The following is a 20,577-nucleotide window of genomic DNA, read 5'->3' as shown; positions in this document are numbered from 1 at the left end:
CCAACAGTACTGCACTGAATTGCCAGTCAAGATTTGTGTTCAAGCCTCAAAAATGACCCTTGAACCTCTGATTTTGATTCAGCAGGCAAATGCTTCAATGACCTTAAGCTAATGTTTTGCGACACCATTTCAGTATACAAGTTGAAGTCCACAATCCTGCTCTCCTGGTAATGAGACAAACTCAATGGCATCATGGATCAGAGACTTCGGATGACAATGTTAGTTTTAAATTTAGAACCCAAGACATGTCTTCCGGACTGGGGGCATGAATTGAAAAGTTAGTCCTTAGTGTATCAATATCCTTCAGTAGCATCCACCTTTTTTCTAAATGTCAGCACAAGTCAGTAATGAACTTCCAAGTCACTCTGTTGCCTGTGATAAAACAGCATTCACGTAACAACATACACAGGGATTCAGGTCAGGCGTCCAACTTATACTTGATTTTATACTTGCTTGACTACATGTTGGGTGTCCAAATGAAACCCACCTCATTCCTGACAGTCGGGTTAAATTAAAATCAAGGCTAAAGAAAATAAGGGTGAAATTAATGCCCACTTAAAGGCCTCACCCCAGGCGGGGGATTCACCATTCAGGAAGTCTGAAAAGCAGGCCTGATCAAAGGACTAGACATTGGGAAGGTGGAGGTGTGGGGAGAGGTGGTGGTGCCTGATGAGAGCCAGCCCTTTTCCTTTTCTTCCAACCTCCCTCCTACCCCAGACAGCGATCCCTCCCCACAACCCTAATTCTGCCCTCACTCAGCTGTGGCCTGGGTTCCTCAGTGATCTTAGGCCTCTGGTGGGTGCATTGCCAGCAGCTGCCACCCCTCCCAGTGGCGCTGATGGGCATTGGAGAGCTGCTGACCTCTGCTTGGCCAGCAGCTCTCAAGGGGGCAGGATTTCCGCCCCCATCCCTAATCCAGAGTAAGACCTGATGCTGGCCACTAAGTGCCAATGGCACTTTAAATCCGGCAGGCCTTTCCCAGTGGAGGCATTGTGGGGCACCCGCCGGTTCACCATCCGGCAGGTGAGACTTCCTTTGCCAACATTAAATTCCATCCTAAGTAAGACAATGTGTTAACACAATGTTTGTGATAGCTGCCATATTTCTGTCCTGCCCGCTATCCATTATGTCTACATAAGTCTCTCTAATTTGGTTTGAGAGTAGCTCCCTTTTATTGTGTCCCAGTTGGTCCGGCAAGAGAAAAGAGATTGTGCTTTTTGTGAGACCTGTTAGAGATCTTCATGTCAGTGTAGATGGTACATGGAAGAAGCAGCTAGCCTGGGGAAGTGAGGGGAATAATTGTGAATACAATAGGGAATGCAAGCGGTAGCAGAAGGAAAAACAGTGAAATGTGCTGGTGTATTAGGAGAATGACAGGGAACTGGGGAAAGGTTATAAGTGCCAGGACTACAGGTGGTACGAAACTGAGGAGAAAGTAGGAGGAGTACAAATTGGAGTATTACCATAGCAACCCAGACTTAATCTAATCAAAACACTGAATCTTTTTTGTCACTGCTGCCAGGCAGTCAGAAATGTCACGTCCACTGTTGAGTAACCTCTCTCATGGTTGCTGGGCTATGTGCCTTGGCACCTTTTTCCTATGAGCCAGATACTGGACCTGCTTCCTTCTGCTGACCTCCACTACAAAAACCCTTACAATGCTGTTCGATAATCTTGAGGTCCTTGCAGTACTCATTCTGACTGTATTCACCATGCTTAAAGTCAAGAACTTGCACAGGTAGATTGCACCTCCCGTTTGAATGGTGCAGGTATCACTCCTGGCTCAATTCCTTATCACCAAAAATGCCGAGCTACCAGTAACCAGTGTGAGTAGCACTGGAAGCTCAGCCATCACATTAAAATGAGGCTGAAATCTGAAAATGGTCTGTGCCTCTCACTCTTGTCATTAGATGCCCCACTTAACACCATTTTGGGTAGAAGGTGAAAGTTCCCTCCATTATATGAAGTGTAAGGAAAGTCCATCCAGAACAATTGAATAATAGGAAGTAAAAGTGGGATGTTTTGCATAATTTCAACAATACATAAATGTGAATATAAATCAATCCCATACCATCTACAAGCGCATGCGCACATTCAAAACATATTTTCAGTAAATCAGATACGTAAATTCTTTTCATTTCTTCTGTCTGTAATTCTATAAAGGACAATCATTGCCCTAAGAAACAAAATTCAACAATATTTAATCTAAATTCTTTCTTAATAATTTATTTCAATATTTAGATTTCTCTGTTGCCATTATATTACTCAAATTTTTTTACGCAATCTTACATTTTGATGTTACAATTCCTTTAAGCTTCACCAGATTATTTAAAGTAGCTTTACTGCATTAATGACAGAAATCATTGACCTATATGTTCTGTTTCTCTGTTTTCATAGAGTGAAAAACGAGGGAAAAATGTTATCTTCATTACAGATGCAGACTGTGGGTCTTTGTAGAAAATGTAGCTTCATTATACACTTTTCTTAAATCAATCACCGATCACTGAGTTTCATATTCTAACATAATTCAACTAATATCTTAGGGCTTAGATTTGCAATGGTTTGAAGCATGACTGCCATTAAGATCCTTGAAGACCAACATATTTACATTTAACAGGAGGAGAGGGGACTCAGTAGAGCGAATACCTCTGCCATGCTGTGTTAACTCAAAATTATTATAATTACACAGCTCTTGCTTGAGGCTTTTCCCTGCCTGGTTGACCCTGTGCAAATAAAAAGCTGAAAAAAGAAATCTTTTTAGTAAGAGCTTCCATCTCACTGAGGAGATTTCAGACCAATCCTATTCCAACAACCTGTTCTGAAAACTCTGCTTACATTTTGACAGCTGTGACAAATGGCACTACAGCAGCTGAGGCAATCCACAATATTCTAAAATAATCAACAACATGCCAAATAAAACAACCCATAACATTCTAAAAAAAACAAAGTCAATTTGTCCTATCTCCTAATGTTAGCAGATCATTTAAAAAATTCCAGGATTTAGTCCAGATCCACATCATCACCAAAAAACTAATCAGTTCTTCATGGGGCCATACACTATCTGTCTAAGAGGTTTAGTTGAAGTCCAGACATTAGTGTTTTTGAGATAAATTGTTTACAAACAGACTAACAAATTGGACAAAAATATTACCTCTGTCCATTTCTAGTGGAAAAGGTAATAATTAAAGTAAAACCAGGCAACAGGATTAATTGAAAGACTGCAAATATTTCCAGGGAGAAACTGATTAGGAACTGAAAGGCCTTCTGTTGTATGTTTCATTGGGTTTCACAAGATAACAGTCTTAATAAGATACTTCCTACAATCTTTATTCAATCTATTTCACTGATTGTAAAATGATGATACCCTTTACTCCACAACATGATGTTTGAATTTTCAGTTGCTCCGACTGTTGCTGAACATTTTCATACTAGTGCTGCTTGCAATAATTATTTTATAACTATTCTTATATTAAGAAACAGTTTATTGATCTGCTAACAACCACAATTCCATGAGATACAAGATATACTGAAAAATAACTGCATCTAACCAGACGTAAAACTGCTTCTTGTTTTCATAAGCTGTTGACAGAAAGCTAGCCAAATCCCCACCATAACGCAAGCCCATTTATCACGTTAAGAGAGACAATTTTAATCTGACCCAACGGACAGGCAACAGGCAATTTTATGTAGGATGCCCATTTTATAATCCAGCCAATTTTGTTCTCCATTCATTGAATAGAGAGTAAAATAGTGAGCAGTGTAAAATGAGTGGCCGGCCTGAATCTGCTCTTTGAGTTAGGTTAAAGTTAGGGCTATATATGTCATGATAGCAGCTGATCGTGGTAGAGAATTCCGGTACTAGATACTTTATGGTACTCTGTACTATATATGGGGTCAACTGACCTGGGGGTTGAAGGTCAAATATCACATGTTGGAGCCTGCCTTGATAGGGCTCAGATACTGCAGATATGTGTTCATGTTAGGAAATGTGTTATCAATAAAGTTAGCTCAGCTACAATGTTGACAACCTGTCTGCATCATTAAAAAAAAGAAGCATGAAACAGGGCAATATGGCCCCACTTTTCAGAATCCTTCCACCTAAGTGCCTGCGGGTAACCACAGGAGTGGTCCCTGGCACAGGGTAAGGAGAAGGGTGGGCATGAGCAGAGGATTCATGGCCCAGGGAGATGATAAAGTCTGGGCTAGGGAAGGGTGTGCCTGGTGTTGCTTAAAGGAGTACATCTGCTTCAACTGGCACATAAGGAACCAAAGGAAAGGTTAACACATAGTGATAGGTACCAACTAACCCTGGCTACTGTTCCCAGCTGGGAATAGAGGGTTACAATTATAGGTTTGTACAAGAAAAGGTGAGAGGGTGTTCAAGTGGAGCATGAATCAGCATAGACTATATGGGCCGAATGGCCTGTTTCTGTGCCATATATCCTTTGTGATTCTTCTTAATGCTATGTTTAGCTTGGCGGGGAAACCATCAATGCTTACCTACTCAGCCCTCAAGTTAAAATCACAGATTCCATCCTGACAACATTAGCAGTACCCAATCTGAATATTTAAAAATGATGCCATCAGCTTGGGACAAGTGTTCTTGCCGCCTGCAATTTAAAAGTGCAGTTGACCAGATTGGGGCTGAAAAGAAGAACATTACTACCCTGCTCCATTTTAACTGTCCCTGTCGGATTTCTACCAGGCTGAGAGCGGGGGCGGCAATTAAAACTGACACATGTATGTTTCAAATTGGAATTCATTGCAAAGTCGTAGCAATAAACAAATCCAACTACTGAGCAATCTTTCTGCATTCCACATGACCAGATGTACAGCATATTGGTCCAGATTTTTACTCTCTCTCCCTCTCCCCTCTAGTTTGCTGCATCAATGGTTCCAGCCCAATCCACTACCAATTCTCTTGCATCCCCAAAAGTGGAAAAACAGCAATAGGACTACTTGCAGCCCAACACACATTGGGCTTCTTTCAGCTTACTTAGAAGCCTCAAGGGTTCCACTGAACAAAAAGTAGCTACAAGGCTCATCAATCCTCTAGGACAACAGCCAATGTACCTCATGGACTGAGCTGGACCAATTGAACACATCAGGACTTAGCTGCCTGTGATCCATACATATGCTATCCTAACACCTGTTACTTCATTAAAGCGTAAAGTCCTTTTAAACCTACTTAAAGGCATGGTGATGCTGTTAATTTCTAATTAAAACTGGCACTGGAACAAAATTTGTTGTCAAAGTCATGGTGAGGTTAATGGCGCTTTCCATTATTTATGCATAAATGGTACAGCAACTTCAAGCAAAGGGCTAATTTGCACTTAAACTCAATCATCCAAAAGTTACTGTCCAAGTTGCTCTGTCCCACTGTTAACTTCACAGAAACACCATCTTGCATTGTGCTTGCCATTCGAAATGCAGTGAATAACAGACAAGTTCAAAAGCTGGTGGGGTGGAGGGTAAAGATGTTGGGGAGTCGGACAGCACAGGAGGATGAATCGCCATTGTGAGGGGGGTGGATAAAGTAGAGCTTTATTGTACGGAGTGAATGGGACACAATAAGCAGGGTTAGGGGAGCCCAATATCGTGGGATTGGAAGGGGGTGGTGTCAGCTGATTGTGAGGGTTCCATGCTAGTGTTTTTAAAAGGTAAGCTTGTTGAGTCAAGGTAAACATTATTGCTCCTCCTGGCCAACAAGCTGCACAATAAAGGCACTCACCTCATGGGCAGAATTTTTCCGTCGGCATGTGGGGGCGGGTCCTGCTCGCCGATGCGTAAAATGATGCGGGGTGACGTGGTTGGAACTCCCAACGTCACCCCACGTCATTTACATTTTAAGGTCAGCGGACGCGCAGCAAAGTCAGCTGTGCGCCCACTGACCTGTCAACGGCCTATTAAGGCCATTAAGAACCAATTCAGATTATTAATGGACCTGCGGGCAGGCCGGGAGCCAATCTCCGTTTCAAAACGGAGCCAATCTCCCTGAGGCAGCACTTAGCTCTTTCGTGCGCATGCACAAAAGAGCGCACTCCCGGCTGAGGGAATCCCCCCGTCCGCACAGGGAGCGCACAGCGCTTCCTGGCAGACGTCATGCTGGGTGGGCCTTAATTGGCCCCCCCTAACATAAAATGGCGGTGCCCCCCGATCGGGAGCCCGCCCACTCGCACCCACTCCCGTTCTTCCCCCCCCCACTACCAGGGGGAAAATTTTTCCCCATGAGTCCAGCCCTTCTTACCTGCTTTCATTTGCCAGGGTCTCTCAGGTCAGAGGACCCTGAGCTGCAGATTTTAAAAATAAATCTTGATTTACAATGGGGCTGTGTAGCCTTCTTAAAAAATTTTAGTGACTGACCCATCTTCTGAGAGCAGATCAAACACCAGCCTTCAAATCCTCCTCCATTAATATTGAAGTGCATGAATTGGATTTGTGCTTCACATTTTTTTTGTTTTTACCCTTTATACACTCTTATGATGATTAAGATTACACCCCTTTAAAAGGTAGCTAAAATTTCAATTGTATCTCAGCATTGCTCACAATTTAAACAACTTCTATTATCTGAATGTACGTATTGATTGAGCTTTTGACATGAACAGGATTTCCCTAAAGACTGAGTTCATGCAAAATAAAAAATAACCCAAAGTGCCAGAGTAGATGTAAGTATAAGTGATTATCAGTCCTTTGAATATTGAAGAAGGATTTCCATATCAAGGCAATAAGTAGATAGTTTTTATTAAGCTCATTATCTTGCAACACTTCAGTGCAATCTACAAGCTTATACAGCTACAGAGATTAAAGTTAAGGAGCACAACTGAAGTACCCATAAATCTAAGTTAAAGGCACAACCGTGCCATGTAGCTTCAATATTCCATTCTATGCAACACAAAACAAGGCAGCTATTCTATAGAATGTGGAAACTGGGTGGAAATCCAGCCCCTCAAGCCTGCTCGATCATTCGATCAGAGCATGGCCAATCTGTACCTCAGCCCCATTCTTCCACTTCCCTTGAAGGCCTTCCTCCTCCTGGTGACCATGGACTTCCGCTGGATTTGTCCATGATAATGCTTGGCAAAGTACTGCCGTGGTTTGCAGTTGCCTTCTGCAGTACGGCTGACCAAAGAACTTTCCTGCTCTTACCAGCTGCTATCAGGCACATTGGAAGGATTAACAGGCTGATAATCAACCTGTTTGGTGATGTTATGAACTCACTTTCTGTGGCGATCATGTCCTGAAGTGGCACTTAAACCCAGAGCTTCTAACACAGAGGTAGGGATGCTACCACTGCATTATGGTGCCATCGGCCTCCATTTGATGCCCTTAGCCAGAAAGAATCTTGTTATTTTAGAAAACTTCAATTCACCAAGCACCCTCAGTTTTTTGAGGGACCTACTTCGATAGGGCAGAATCATCCACTCACGTTGGCAGCGGGCATGCTTGGCGGTGTGAGCAGACAATATAGTGGGAAGGCCAAAAATCAGTTTCACGCTATTGTGAAACACGTTTGCAATTGTCCGTTCGGCTCGTCAATGGCGGGCCCAGTTTCCTGCCATCTGACGTAAGGAACCTCATTGAAATACATCTGCATCTCATTATAAGCCCAGCTTGCTGGAGTCATCGCCCCACTCTGTGTCGTCCAGCATGTCAGCATGATTGCACGCTGACATGTTTTGCAACGGCATATATAAGACGTGCATGTGGCAGGCTGCACATCATGGAGAACTTTGAGGTGGATGCACAGTCACTTTGTGCAGCACTCGCGAGGGTTGCCTGTTGGACTTCAAGGTTGAGGCACCGCACATTCAGGCGAGGGCACAGGCAAGTGGCTTTTTCCCGGCTGGCTGACAGTGTGGTGCCAGGGCAAGGGATGCCCTGCGGTTGAGGCAAGTTGAGGGGGGTAAGAGCAACACTCCAGTTGAGGCGAGTTGGGGGGGGAGTGGTGTGGCAAGGGCAGCACTCTGGTTGATGGTAGTGCACAAGCACATGCCGGCTGGGGGTAAGGAACTGGCCACGCATTAGGGAATCCTTGTATACAGTGACCATTCCTCCGCAGCTGAGACAGTTCAGGCGCAGCCACATCGATATGATTAAGGTCAGGTCTCTAGCTTATCTGCCCACTCAAGCAACGCAGAGGCATCAAAGCGCCACCAAGTGCTCCAGATCTTTTCACCCCTTGGGCACAGACTGCAAACTAATGAGCATTTTAGTGGACTGCGGAACATTTTGACAACTGGGCAAGTTGTACAATCTCATTGCTAAAGCTGTCCATGGAGCAGTCACTGGTGGAGGTGCTCACAGCCTCTTGCATTGGCAGCATCCCGGTTTGGGCCAGTCTCCCCCATGGTTCAAGCTAACCATGCAGCTTTGCAGTGCAGGGTAGGAGAATGCCTGCACCAGAGCTGAGAGCACAGCATGTAGTCCAATGGGCAAAGCTGCAGCCAATCAGTAGGTGGAGAGGGGCAGAGGCGGGTGGGGTTTCGGGCAGCCAAGCAGCGCACTAAACTCCAGTCATCCAAGTGATGGCCAGCGCTCTTTGGGATGTGTTAAAGGGCCTTCAGAATTGACCAAGAGAGGTTCTTAGAACACCTAAGCTAACCCACGTGTCTCTCTCCTTCATCCTGCAGGAGGAGTACACCAGGAGTATGGAGTCTTGTGACCCAGCTGTGTGCCTCAATGCCTCATGGTGTACAGAGAGCAGAGACAAAGGAGAAGGCAGCGACGGAAACACCCTGCTGGGCAAAGGAATGAGCAGCACCCTCAGGAAGAAGGGGCGGCTGGGCCTCCCATGCATGTCGCTGAACAGCCATAGTGAGCTGTCTATAGACACCACCTTTCATTCCTGCAGATGACCGAGAACAAGTGTCGCCAAAGGCTGCACATGTCCAGGGAACAGGTCAGTCATATCTGCCACCTGCTGCAGGATTTGGCACCACGGGGACAGGAAGAGCATCCACTGCCCGTGGCCGTGAAAGTGAAGGCGGCACTCAAATTTTACATCAGTGGCTCCTTTCAGGGCTCCACAGGTGACCTCTGTGGGATTTCACAAGACTTCACCCGCAAATGCATCCATGAGGTCATGGATGCCATCTTCGCGAAGGCACACAACTTTGTGCATTTCACCCAGGACCTGGAAAGCCAGGATGCAAGGGCGCTGGGATTTGCCCCGGTCTCATGTTTCCCATAGGTGCAGGGTGCCATCAACTGCACTCACGTGGCGCTCAGATCTCCGTGGCAACAAGAGGTCAACTGTGTCAACCACAAGGGCTACATCACGCTGAGTCTTCAGCTGGTATGCGACGACCACAAACGCATCATGCAGGTCTGCACATGGTTCCCAGGGAGTCTGCTTGACTCCTACATTCTCAGCAGGTCTCAGGTACCTGACATCTTCCAGGGTCTACAGAGGCTGCAGGATTGGCTCCTCAGGGACAAGGGCTACGCACAGGGGACATGGCTGATGACACCCGTGTGGCAGCCTCAGACTGCAGCAGAGCAAAGGTACAATGAAGCTCATGCTACAATTCGCACCTTGGTGGAGGGAACCATCGGGATGTTGACAATGAGGTTCTGGTGCCTGAACCGGTTTGGTGGAGCCCTGCAATATAGTCTACAGAAGTTGTCACGTGTCATTGTTGCCTGCTGCACCCTTCACAACCTGGTGCTGCAATGGGGTGAAGAGCTGGCTGAGGAGGAGATTGAGTAGTTGGACATCTCCTCTAATGAAGAGGATGTCACTGAGGATGAGGGTGAGTCAGTCCTTGAAAGCAATGACGCCGGCAATAAGGCCATTGCACTGGTCAGATGAGGTAGGCGTGTTTGAGAGGCCCTCATAGCTGCTAGATTCATGGAGGATGATGACAACATGCAGTGAAGAGACACTATAGGTCTTTACATTGCATCTGTGAACGTTTGACTCCAGTCTGGCTGAGGGTAACACACATACAGCCTGAGATAATGTTCCTGTCATTGAGATGCCCTCGATGTCCCCTAACAGTCACTAGATTCCAGGAGGATGGTGATGACATGCAGTGAGGACACCCCATAAATCTTCACATAGCCTCTGTGAATGTCTAACTCCTGTCTGGCTAAAGGCAGCTCGCTTGCGCTCTAAGATCAGGGCCATATCATGGAGATGCAGTCAGGAAACTTTAAATGCACATAATCTTTTGTCAGCCTTCAGCACCTAACCCCTTCGAGAGCACAGCATCACTGGTCACAGATGCTGAAGAGATGGGGCCCCAGCCCCACTCAAAGGAGCTGAGAACACATAGAGAGAATGACAGAAGTCTGTGACACCTGCCAACGGTCTGGCAGCAATTGCAAGCATCATCAAAGTTCAGACATCCCTATTGTTTCCAGTGAGTGTGGAGCCGGACCATCACTTTGGTCTGAAGGTTACTGTAGTAGTTATGGTTTTATTTGATGTACCTTTAAGAATAATGTTTGTAAGGGAAGTCTTGATCTAGGGAAGACAAATTTTGTAGAAATGAGAAGGGACTTGGCTGAGGTAGACTGGACAGCACTGCTGAAGGATAAAACAGTGGAAAACCAGTGGGAAGCACTAAAAAGCAAGATCCTAATTGTACAAAGTAGACATGTCCCCTACAAAAATAAGAGTGGTACTCCCAAATCTAGACCCCCCTGGTTGTATGGAGGAATACAGGGGAAAATCAAACAGAAAAAGAAAGCGTACAATAGGCACTGCAGACAGCCTAGACAACAATAGGAAGTGCAGGGATGAAGTAAAAAAGGAAATAAGGAAATCAAAGAGAGGGCATGAAAAAGATTTGCAAGTAAAGTTAAAGATAACCCAAAGGTGTTTTACCAACACACTAATGCTAAAAGGTTAGTTAAGGAAAAAGTAGGACCTATCAGAGATGAAGATGGAAACTTGCATGTAGATGCAAAGGCTGTGGGAAGGGTTTTGAATGAATATTTTGTCTCCATGTTTACAAAGGAAAGGGAGGATGTAGATATAGTAGTCCAGGAGGAACACTGAGAGATATTGGATGGGATAGTTATAAAGAGAGAGGAAGTACTCGAAGAGTTGAAATCTTTGAAAGTTGATAAGTCACCAGGGCCAGACGGATTGTTTCCAAGGCTGCTAAAGGAAGAAAGACCACCTTCCCACTGGTTTTCCACTGTTTTATCCTCCAGCAGTGCTGTCCAGTCCACCTCAGCCAAGTCCCTTCTCATTTCTACAAAACTTGTCTTCCCTAGATCAAGACTTCCCTTACAAACATTATTCTTAAAGGTACATCAAATAAAACCATAATTACTACAATAACCTTCAGACCAAAGTGATGGTCCAGCTCCACATTCACTGGAAACAATAGGGATGTCTGAACTTTGATGGTGCTTGCAATTGCTGCCAGACTGCCATTGGCAGGTATCACAGACTTCTGTCATTCTCTCTATGTGTTCTCAGCTCCTTTGAGTGGGGCTGGAGCCCCATCTCTTCAGCATCTGTGACCAGTGATGCTGTGCTCTCGAAGGTGTTAGGTGCTGAAGGGAGGAGATAGCAGATGCTCTGAGGATGATTTTCCAATCTTCACTAGATACAAAAGAAGGTACCAGAGGACTGGAGAAATGAAAACGTAGTTCCATTGTTTAAAAAGGGATCGAAGGAAATGCCAAACAATTATAGACCAGTTAGTCTCACATCAATGGTGAGCAAATTAGTAGAAACAATCCTGAGACCTAGGATTAACTGTCATGTGGAAAGGCATGGACGAGTCAGGGATGGTCAGCATGGATTTGTTAAAGGAAGGTCTTCCCTCACAAATTTGATTGAATTCTTTGAGGAAGTGACTAGAAGGGTTGATGAGGGTAGTGCAGTGGATGTTGTGTACATGGATTTTAGCAAGGCATTTGACAAGGTCCCACATAGTAGATTGGTCAGGAAAGTAAAAGCCCATGGGATTCAGGCTAATGTGACAAACTGGATAAAAGGTTGGCTTTGTAACAGGAAACAAAGGGTAATGGTCGATGGACACCCTTGTAAAAGGAAAGTTGTCTCAAGAGGTGTTCCACAGGGCTCAGTGTTGAGACCCTTACTCTTTGTGCTATATATTAACGATTTGGCCGTGAACATGGGGGGCACGATTGGGAAATTTGCAGATGACAAAAAGATTGGCCGAGTAGTGGATAGTGTAGAGGACAGCCATAATCTCCAAAACGATATAAATGGGTTGGTGGAGTGGGCGGTAAAGTGGCAGATAGAATTTAACATAGAGAAGTGTGAGGTCATACATTTAGGGAGGTCAAACAGTTTCAGGGATTACACAATAAATGGGAATATACTAAGAGGGGTAGATGAAGTGAGAGATCTTGGCGTACAAGTACACAGGTCCCTGAAGGTGGCAGTTCAAGTAGACAAGGTTGTAAAGAAGGCATATGGAATGCTCTCCTTCATTGGCAGAGGTATAGAATATAAAAGTAAGGAAAAAATGTTGGAATGTATAAAACGCTGGTGAGGCCACAACTGGAGTATTGTGTGCAGTTCTGGTCACCACTTTACAGGAAGGATGTAGTAGCTCTGGAGAGAGGGCAGAGGAGGTTTACAAGAATGTTGCCAGGGTTAGAAAAGTGTAGCTCCAAGGAGAGATTGGATAGGTTGGGCTTATTTTGCTTAGAACTAAGAATGCTGAGAGCTGGCTTGATTGAGGTGTACAAAATTATGAGGGGAATAGATAGAGTGGACAAGGTAAAATTGTTTCCCTTGATGGAGAATCCTAGAACCAGGGGACATAGATTCAAGATAAGTGGCAGAAGGTGTAGCGGGACATGAGGAAGAAATTTTTTATGCAGAGGGTAGTGGATGTCTGGAATTCGAAGCCCAAGTTGGTGGTAGAGGCAGAAACTTTAAACTCTTTTAAAAAGTACCTGGATCTGCACCTTAAGTGCTGTAAGCTGCAGGGCTATGGGCCGGCTGCAAGAAGATGGGATTAGAAAGGGCTCCTGAATGACTTTGGGCTGGCATGGACAAGATGGGCCGAATGGCCCCTTTCTGTGCTGTAACTTTTCTATGGTTCTATGGAAGATCTCATGATCTGTAGTAAACAATAGGAAAGTAGCGTGGGCTACTCAGCAGTCAGTGCAGAGCTAGAGTTGGAGTTGAAAGCACACGAGTGGTTGCTGCTGACTATATTGTAAACAAGCTTAATGGGCAGGATTTTCTGGTTGTCGGGTGGGTGTGGCAGATGGGCCCTGGAGTAGCAGCGAAACAGTCCATCGCCCGTGATCGGGCCCCAACAGCGATTTCACACTGGCTGGCTAATTAACAGCCGGCCAGCGTGAAAGGTGAGCTGAAACGTTCAGCGCTGCTGGGGTGGGGGCAGGAGAAGTGCGAGTGCAAAAGGCTGCATATGTACTGGGGAGCACTCACTGAAAGCTCCCTGAAGGCAGGGAGCTTCCTGAGGAAGCTGAAGAAATTGTACAATCAAAAAGAAATATTTTTAAAATATTAAAAATATGTCCCAACATAGAACATAGTAACAATAGCAGAAACTTAATCTTATCCCCATGGACGGGAGCGAGCATGGGCAGGCATGCAGCCAATCACCACCCGCTATTGACTGTGCATCGCCATTTTACGTAAGCAGGTCAATAAGGCCCGCCCAGCATGACAAAAGAGTGCAGAAATCTCCCTGAGGCACAGAGCTGCCTCAGGGAAATTAGTTTGATTTCTAAAAATTTTGTTAAAGTAAAGCAAAATATAAAGGCATGGCCCCTCCTGTGACAGTGTCACATGAGCTGGGACACGGTAATGAATTTTATTTAAAATTTTTATTCATGTTTAAAAACCTTCATGAAACCCCATCCCGCCAGTGGATGAGGCTTCATGATAAATACAAAGGCCGCCTGGAATCTTCACCTGCCCGCTAACCTTAAGGTTGGACGGGCAGCTTGGTTAAGTATTTTAATTGATATTTAAATGGCCTTAATAGGCCTTTGACAATTCAGCTGGCATGCAGCCAACTCTGGTGCGCGCCTGCCGGGCTGAAAATCAAAATGACGCGTGGTGACGTCGGGGCGCACGCCCAACATCACTGCACATCATTTTACCTGTCAGTGAGTGGGGCCCGCCCCTGCTCACCTACCCAAAGATTCTGGCCAATAAACATGTCAGTTGGAAACCTTGTGCCGCCTGTGGATGAGGTTTCATAAAAAATCCAAAGGCTGCCTGGCAGCTTCGCCCGTCTGCCAACAGTAAGGTTGGACAAGCAGCAAAGATTGCTTTCAATTACCTGATTACCTTAATAGGCCCCTTGATTGTCAGCAGGCATGCTGCCAACTCTCCCACAAGACAGCCAACTGAAACATCGCACGAGTATCTTATTTTATGCCTGATCAGGTCAGGTGCGTGCCCGCCCACAGGACATAAAATCCTGCCCAATGTTTCCACCCAAAAAGTGTCTACAGATCAACTCTATCACTAACAGCACAACTCGGCCACCCTACAGCAAACTGGCGACAAGGATAAAACAGGATTGAACAGAAGAAATCAAATTAGAAAGAAATTGTCACTTTACCTCGCCCATATATAGCAAGCTCTGTTAGAATTGAAGAAGTTACCCCCTCTCAAAATGCCACAGTTTGAGGGAATTGATTGTTTTGAACCAGCCACAGGCGATTGGTCTCAATACATAGAATGCCTCATGTTCTTTTTTCAAGCAAATGAGATTACAGGGGAAAAGAAGAGGTGAGCAACCCTCTCCAGTACTTGTGGGAGCAAAAGCTATGGTTTGATTTGAAGTTTGACAGCACCCAGTGTCCCAGATTTGAAGAATTTCGATAAATTGGTAGATTCCGTGAAGGGTCATTTTCAACCCAAGCCCTCAGTCATGATGCAGATGTTCAGGTTTAGTTAGTAAAATAGAACCCCAGGTGAGACAATTGCATGCTATGAAGCAAATTTGAAGCAGTTAACAAAACATTGTGAGTTCGGTACAACTCTGAATGACATGCTCAGAGATCAGTTGGTGTGTGGTGTGAAAGAGGAGACTATTCAGAAAAGATTATTGTCCAAATTGAATCTGGATTTCAAGAAGGTGCTAGAGATAGCATTGGCCATGGAAAGTGCTGCAAGAGATTCACAAGCAATTTGGGGTACGCAAAATGGTGCCTTCCTCCACATCAGGCAGGAAACCTCAGCCGAAAGTAGTGCAAAAAAGTAAGACTGCCGAGAAGCGTGAAACAGCCCCTGCTAACCAAAGAATAAAGAAAAATAACTTAGCAGCTAAATTGAAGAATAATTTTAATAGAGGTGGAAACAATCAGTCTTTTAGCGATTGGCAGTTTAAAAAAATTGAATGTTACTATTGTCACAGAAATGGACATATGGTGAGGCAGCGCAAGGAAAGATTCAAGCAGGCTTGTAAACAAAAGAAGAAGCCCAATGAAATCTACAATGTAGAAGAGCCTGAAACAACAAATTCTGACATTTACTCGTTGTTTAATCTGAAAGTCAGGAGGACAGAACCAATATTTGTCACAGTGAAGGTAAATGGCAAACCTGTTAAAATGAAAGTAGACATGGGAGCTTCCACAATAATAATTGGGGAACATACTTTCAGATATTTGAATAATGGTGAACATGAATTAAGCTTGGAACAAACAGCAACCAACCTAAAAACATGTACAGGTGAAGACATTCAAGTAAAAGGCAGAGTAACTGTCCATTTTGGAAGTCAATCGGCAATATTACCAGTGTTGGCATTGAGAAGCAGAGGGCCAAGCTTTCTAGGTCAAAATTAGCTAAGGAAAATCAAGCTTCATTGGCAACTGAGATTCCAAAAGGAAGTTAGAAGCGTTCCTGTTTTGAAAAGTGAGTGTATAAGGACCCAACAACCTGAAGAAATGCAGGCTGTCTTAAGCCAAAAACTGGAAGAACAGCAGAAGAAACTCGAAGAGACCCTGCTTGATGACAGAGTTTGAGTCGAGGTTAGAAATCTTTGAAAATTGTGGAGAAAGCACACAAGCAGGCTTCCTTGGAACACATATGGCATCTTGACATGCATAAAATTCACTTCAGTGACTGTGTAACACTCGTGCAGATGATTGCCTTTACTATGGCACTCATGCTTGGAGTGCACCTGATACACTGGGTTTGACCTTTGAGTCTAATCATTGATCCTCCCTTAAAGGCAACCATTGACAGACAACAAATGATGTAAGGAGCATCTGAATGCACAACTCTTGGTGCGCTCCTACCTTATCCAAAGGTCTGCATAATAAAACAACCTTCCACTGCCAGATATGCACGTGCACACCCTTGCGCCCGATATATTCAATGAAATATGGACTTCACCATTCAGTCTTCAGTGCCAATGGTAAGAACCACCTTCATTCTATTAACATTCTTGTTGAGGGTAGTTGTGAACAAAAGCAGACTGAAACATTTTTGGCTATTGTGATGTGTATTTACTAAGTGTTTCATTGTGATATGTACAAAGTGATAAGAAATGAAACCATAGTGAGCCCATTAGTGATTAAGGCAACGGGGCACCATGCACTTGCAAACACTCCAACCAAGTGCTACATGTTGTCTCAGAGGAGGTGGAGGCAAGCTGCTCAACTCTCATGGTATATGGCATTGAAGAGTATGGTGGCTAACCTCATCATGCAGGTACCAAATGGCACCTACATCAGGCTGCGGCCTCTGCACTTTTGTAGAGGTATTCATTGTCACTGGCACAAGTAGAGCAAATGAGAGTTCTGGCAGTGGGGCTGCAGAGCTAGAAGTGGTGCTGAGATTCTCTCAGAACCTTCACTCTCCTCAATAACCTCCACAGCCCTAGGTTAGCCTGCAGGTGGGTTAGGAAGGGCTGGCTGCTGGGATGCAGCAGTCATTCATTCCAGCAACCTCTGTGTCACTGTGTGAATCTCCTGTTAAGTGAATGCAGCTCCTCATGTATTCCATGGAGGTCAGGGCTCACATTCTGAGTGGACTGCTCCAGGTTACAGAGTGAGCCTTGTATCCTTTGTAGCAAGTGCTCTTGCATCCACTGTGAGTGATGATATATGTGCTTCTCCATGAGATTGGCCATTCTCTCATGGTTGGAGCTCATCTGGATGAGTCCCCAAGACAAGGTGAAGCTCATCACCATAATGGGCTCCTCCCTTCGCAGTGTACGAGCTTGTATTGCCTCAGAGAACTCTGCTAGATCGCCACATATCTGCTGCTGAAACTCCAAATACTGTGTCCCATAAAGAAATACCTCATTGCCTAGTGGAGCTTCGTCGTGACTTTCCTCCCTCCTCCCAAGGGGACTATGCATAGATGTTTCTAACTCAGGCACCTCCTCCTGTACTCTGGTGCAGTGCCCTTCACCCTGTGCCACTGACTCTAAAGATGCGCTACATCCATCTGAAGTACTTATAACTGTCTTGATGGAGTGTGGGCTAGTCAGATTGACACTGCCACCTCAGACATCTCTTCCTCCTCCTAATACCCAAGGGATGAGGTGGCTTGGGATGGCGGGGGGGTTAGTGGAGAGGGGTGATCGAGCGGCACTGGGACCTGTGCAAGACACTAAAGTGCATAGTGAAATTAGTGAAATGTAGCCCTTCACATTGTGAGAGCACACTGTGATACACACCATCGCCTTCAACTATTATCACGCTGCCCTTTTCATGCAACCCAACCTTCATGCTCCCTCTCATACCAATGTCCCCTATTGCTCAGTGAACTAATAGCACCATCTCCACCATTACCACTGCGCTACAAAGTGCCTCTAAGTGCCACCTTTAGCACCTATTACAGGTGATTTTCCATCCCCGACAACCAGTCAGGCAGGCATCCTGGCTACCTCTATGGCTGGCTCCTCCACATTCCTACCTGCAGTTGCCTTGCAGACCCACCCCTAGTCCAGGGCATCTCCTTGGCATTATGGGCCTTCTTGTCCTGCAGATACAACATAAAGAATAACATTAGCCTAACGTATGGTACTGCCAGGGAGATATTTCTTGAATACATCAATGCATCACAGTGGACATTCACATCAGTGCACCTACAAGAGCAGCTTGGACATACAAGCCTCCATGCTATAGGAGACCTATGGTCTCCTAACATAGCTGCAGCATTCAGATGTGAACTATCACTTGGATCTCTATGCTTCTGCCCAATAACTCACCTTGCCGGTGCACAGCAGGTGTGGAACATCTTCCCACACTGAACCCACAATCTTCCATCGTTGCCTGCTGCATTCGCAATGGACGCTATCTCCTGCCATGCCATCTTGGTATGCTGTGGGTGATTTCTGCTGACCACTATGACATCATATGGAGCCTTATCTCTGGACCTCCTCCACCAGGATCTGAAGGTCCAAGTTACCGAAACGAGGCACAGCCCCTCCCACTCCTTCCCAATTTTCCCTTCTGAGACACTCTGGCATGAGAAATGGATAAAGAAAAGGCAACTTCGAAGGTCTTATACACATATGTCTGTTTACATACACGAACCATGCTTTCTATCTCATCAATGCCTAATGTTGGGGCAGTGGGAGTGGGCAATGGGTCTGGATGAATGCAGGGTAGCCTGGCTTTTGTCTCCATCATGTCCAGATGGCATGCTCTGCTCCCAAACACTAACTACCCTGCTGATTTGCTTTCCCTAAGTCACACTGTTATGCTATGTGAGGGTCCTGGTCAAGGCACAATTGCATTGCTGCAACCCGAGAAATGGGTGGAAAGAAAGTAAATTGAGGGGCAAAGGATCGTGGCAAATGTGGTGTGCCTGTTATCATTGTTGTGACACTTAGCTTAGGTTGTCCTTGGTCAGGATTGAATGAGGCTGCTGGATATAAGGCTGGTGGTAAACTTTATTTTTATTAAACACTATTCTAACTATATATAGGACAAGGCTTAGCACAAGTGTTCACACAAAACCATCCCTTACTATGCTCTGTAGTTATGTGATCTTACATCACTGATGATGCAGACTGTCTATTTAGATATTTAACAAAAACCCTTTACAGTACATCTTCCCCCAAGTCTGACTCTATTCAGTACAGTATTTACATTATCCTGCATCTCCCCGCCTACCATTCCCCTCCCTCACAAAGTCTGTTTTCATATCCGATCACAAAGATAACCATTGTAATAGTTTCACAAATCTCCCTGACCTTCTCAGTTCTCTCAGAGAATGTATAGGATTCAAGCTCTCCATGTACTTTCTCGAACTGAGTAGAGTAGAACGTGAATCATCAGAGAATACCAGCTAACTGTTCAGGTTGTCTTCCTGATCTTCTGGTTAACTGGTCCATTCCATTGAAAGTCGTCTTCTTGTAAATATGAGTGCACTTCTGTTTCTTCTCACTATTCCATTTTCAGCCTCCCTGAGATAAGGTCGCAGATGTAGTGCTTTTCCGAAAATCTGGTCTTCACGATTTTGGTCATGAATCCATACTGACTCCCCTGCCTGGAGTTCTGGTAACTTATGTAATTTATTGCATTGATTAGAGTTTTTGATTTGATTTGCACTATACTAATCCTCCTTTTCCCTTACTCTCTCTATATCTATTGCCTTGAGGTATGGCATAAGCATTTGCAGAAGAGCAAGAAGTAGAGTTCGCAGTTATCTTCCTTTTAGAAGTTCAGAACGAGCCAGACCATCTGGGGTGGTGTGGAATGCTAGCCCAAGAATGCCAAGTTGATATCAGTTTTCTTTAACAAAGCCTTTTCTGTCCGTACCCATCTTTTGGCCTTCCCATTAGCTTGCGGATATCTGGTTGAACTAGTAATGTGGACAAACCCATAGGCTTCTGTGAATTGCAACTCACCATGGCACCTTTCACAGCACCTTCTAAACCGATAACCACTACCATCTAGAAGGACAAGGGCATCAGATCAATGGGAACACCACCACCTGTAAGTTCCCCTCAAACCAGATTCCTGAATTGGAGCTATATTGCCTTCCTTGTACTGTCGCTGGGTCAAAATCCTGGAACTCCCACCCTAATAGCACTGTGGGCGTACCAACACCACATGGACTGCAGTGGTTCAAGAAGGCAGCTCACCACCACTTTAGGGATGGACAATAAAAATGCCGATCAACCCCGCAATGCCCACATGCCACGAAAGGATTTTTAAAAACATACATTGGCAAACTGTGGGCCATTGTCTGACTGAAATGACTACGTCTAAAATGCCATGCATGGCAAAAAATTATTTTAGTAATGTAGTGACAGCTTCTGATGTGGAACTGCTTAACCTCAATCCATCTGGAGTAATAGTCAACAATTATGAGGAATGTCTTCCCTTTGCGCAAAAAAAATGAGGATACCATCAGTGGTTCCCTTCACTCCTGGCGATGGAACACGCATGTGCTGCAGTTTGAAATCATTTCCTCTAATGATTTTGAGATCCTAGACCACCAAACAGAATTTCATGCCCTGGCACGACATTTTATAATGCCCATGTGTCCCTGGTGTATTCTCTGAATGATCTCAAGTCTGAGGAGTCTCAGTATTATCAATCTCTCATCGTAAATCAGAAAGTCATCCGAGGCACTGAGATGCCTTAGTTGTTCAAAGTGTTCCTTCAGGATGAGATTTTTTGGAACGCATT

Source organism: Carcharodon carcharias, chromosome 20, assembly GCF_017639515.1.
Source record: "Carcharodon carcharias isolate sCarCar2 chromosome 20, sCarCar2.pri, whole genome shotgun sequence".
Taxonomy (NCBI): Eukaryota; Metazoa; Chordata; class Chondrichthyes; order Lamniformes; family Lamnidae; genus Carcharodon; species Carcharodon carcharias.
Note: the sequence above shows the minus strand (reverse complement) of the source record.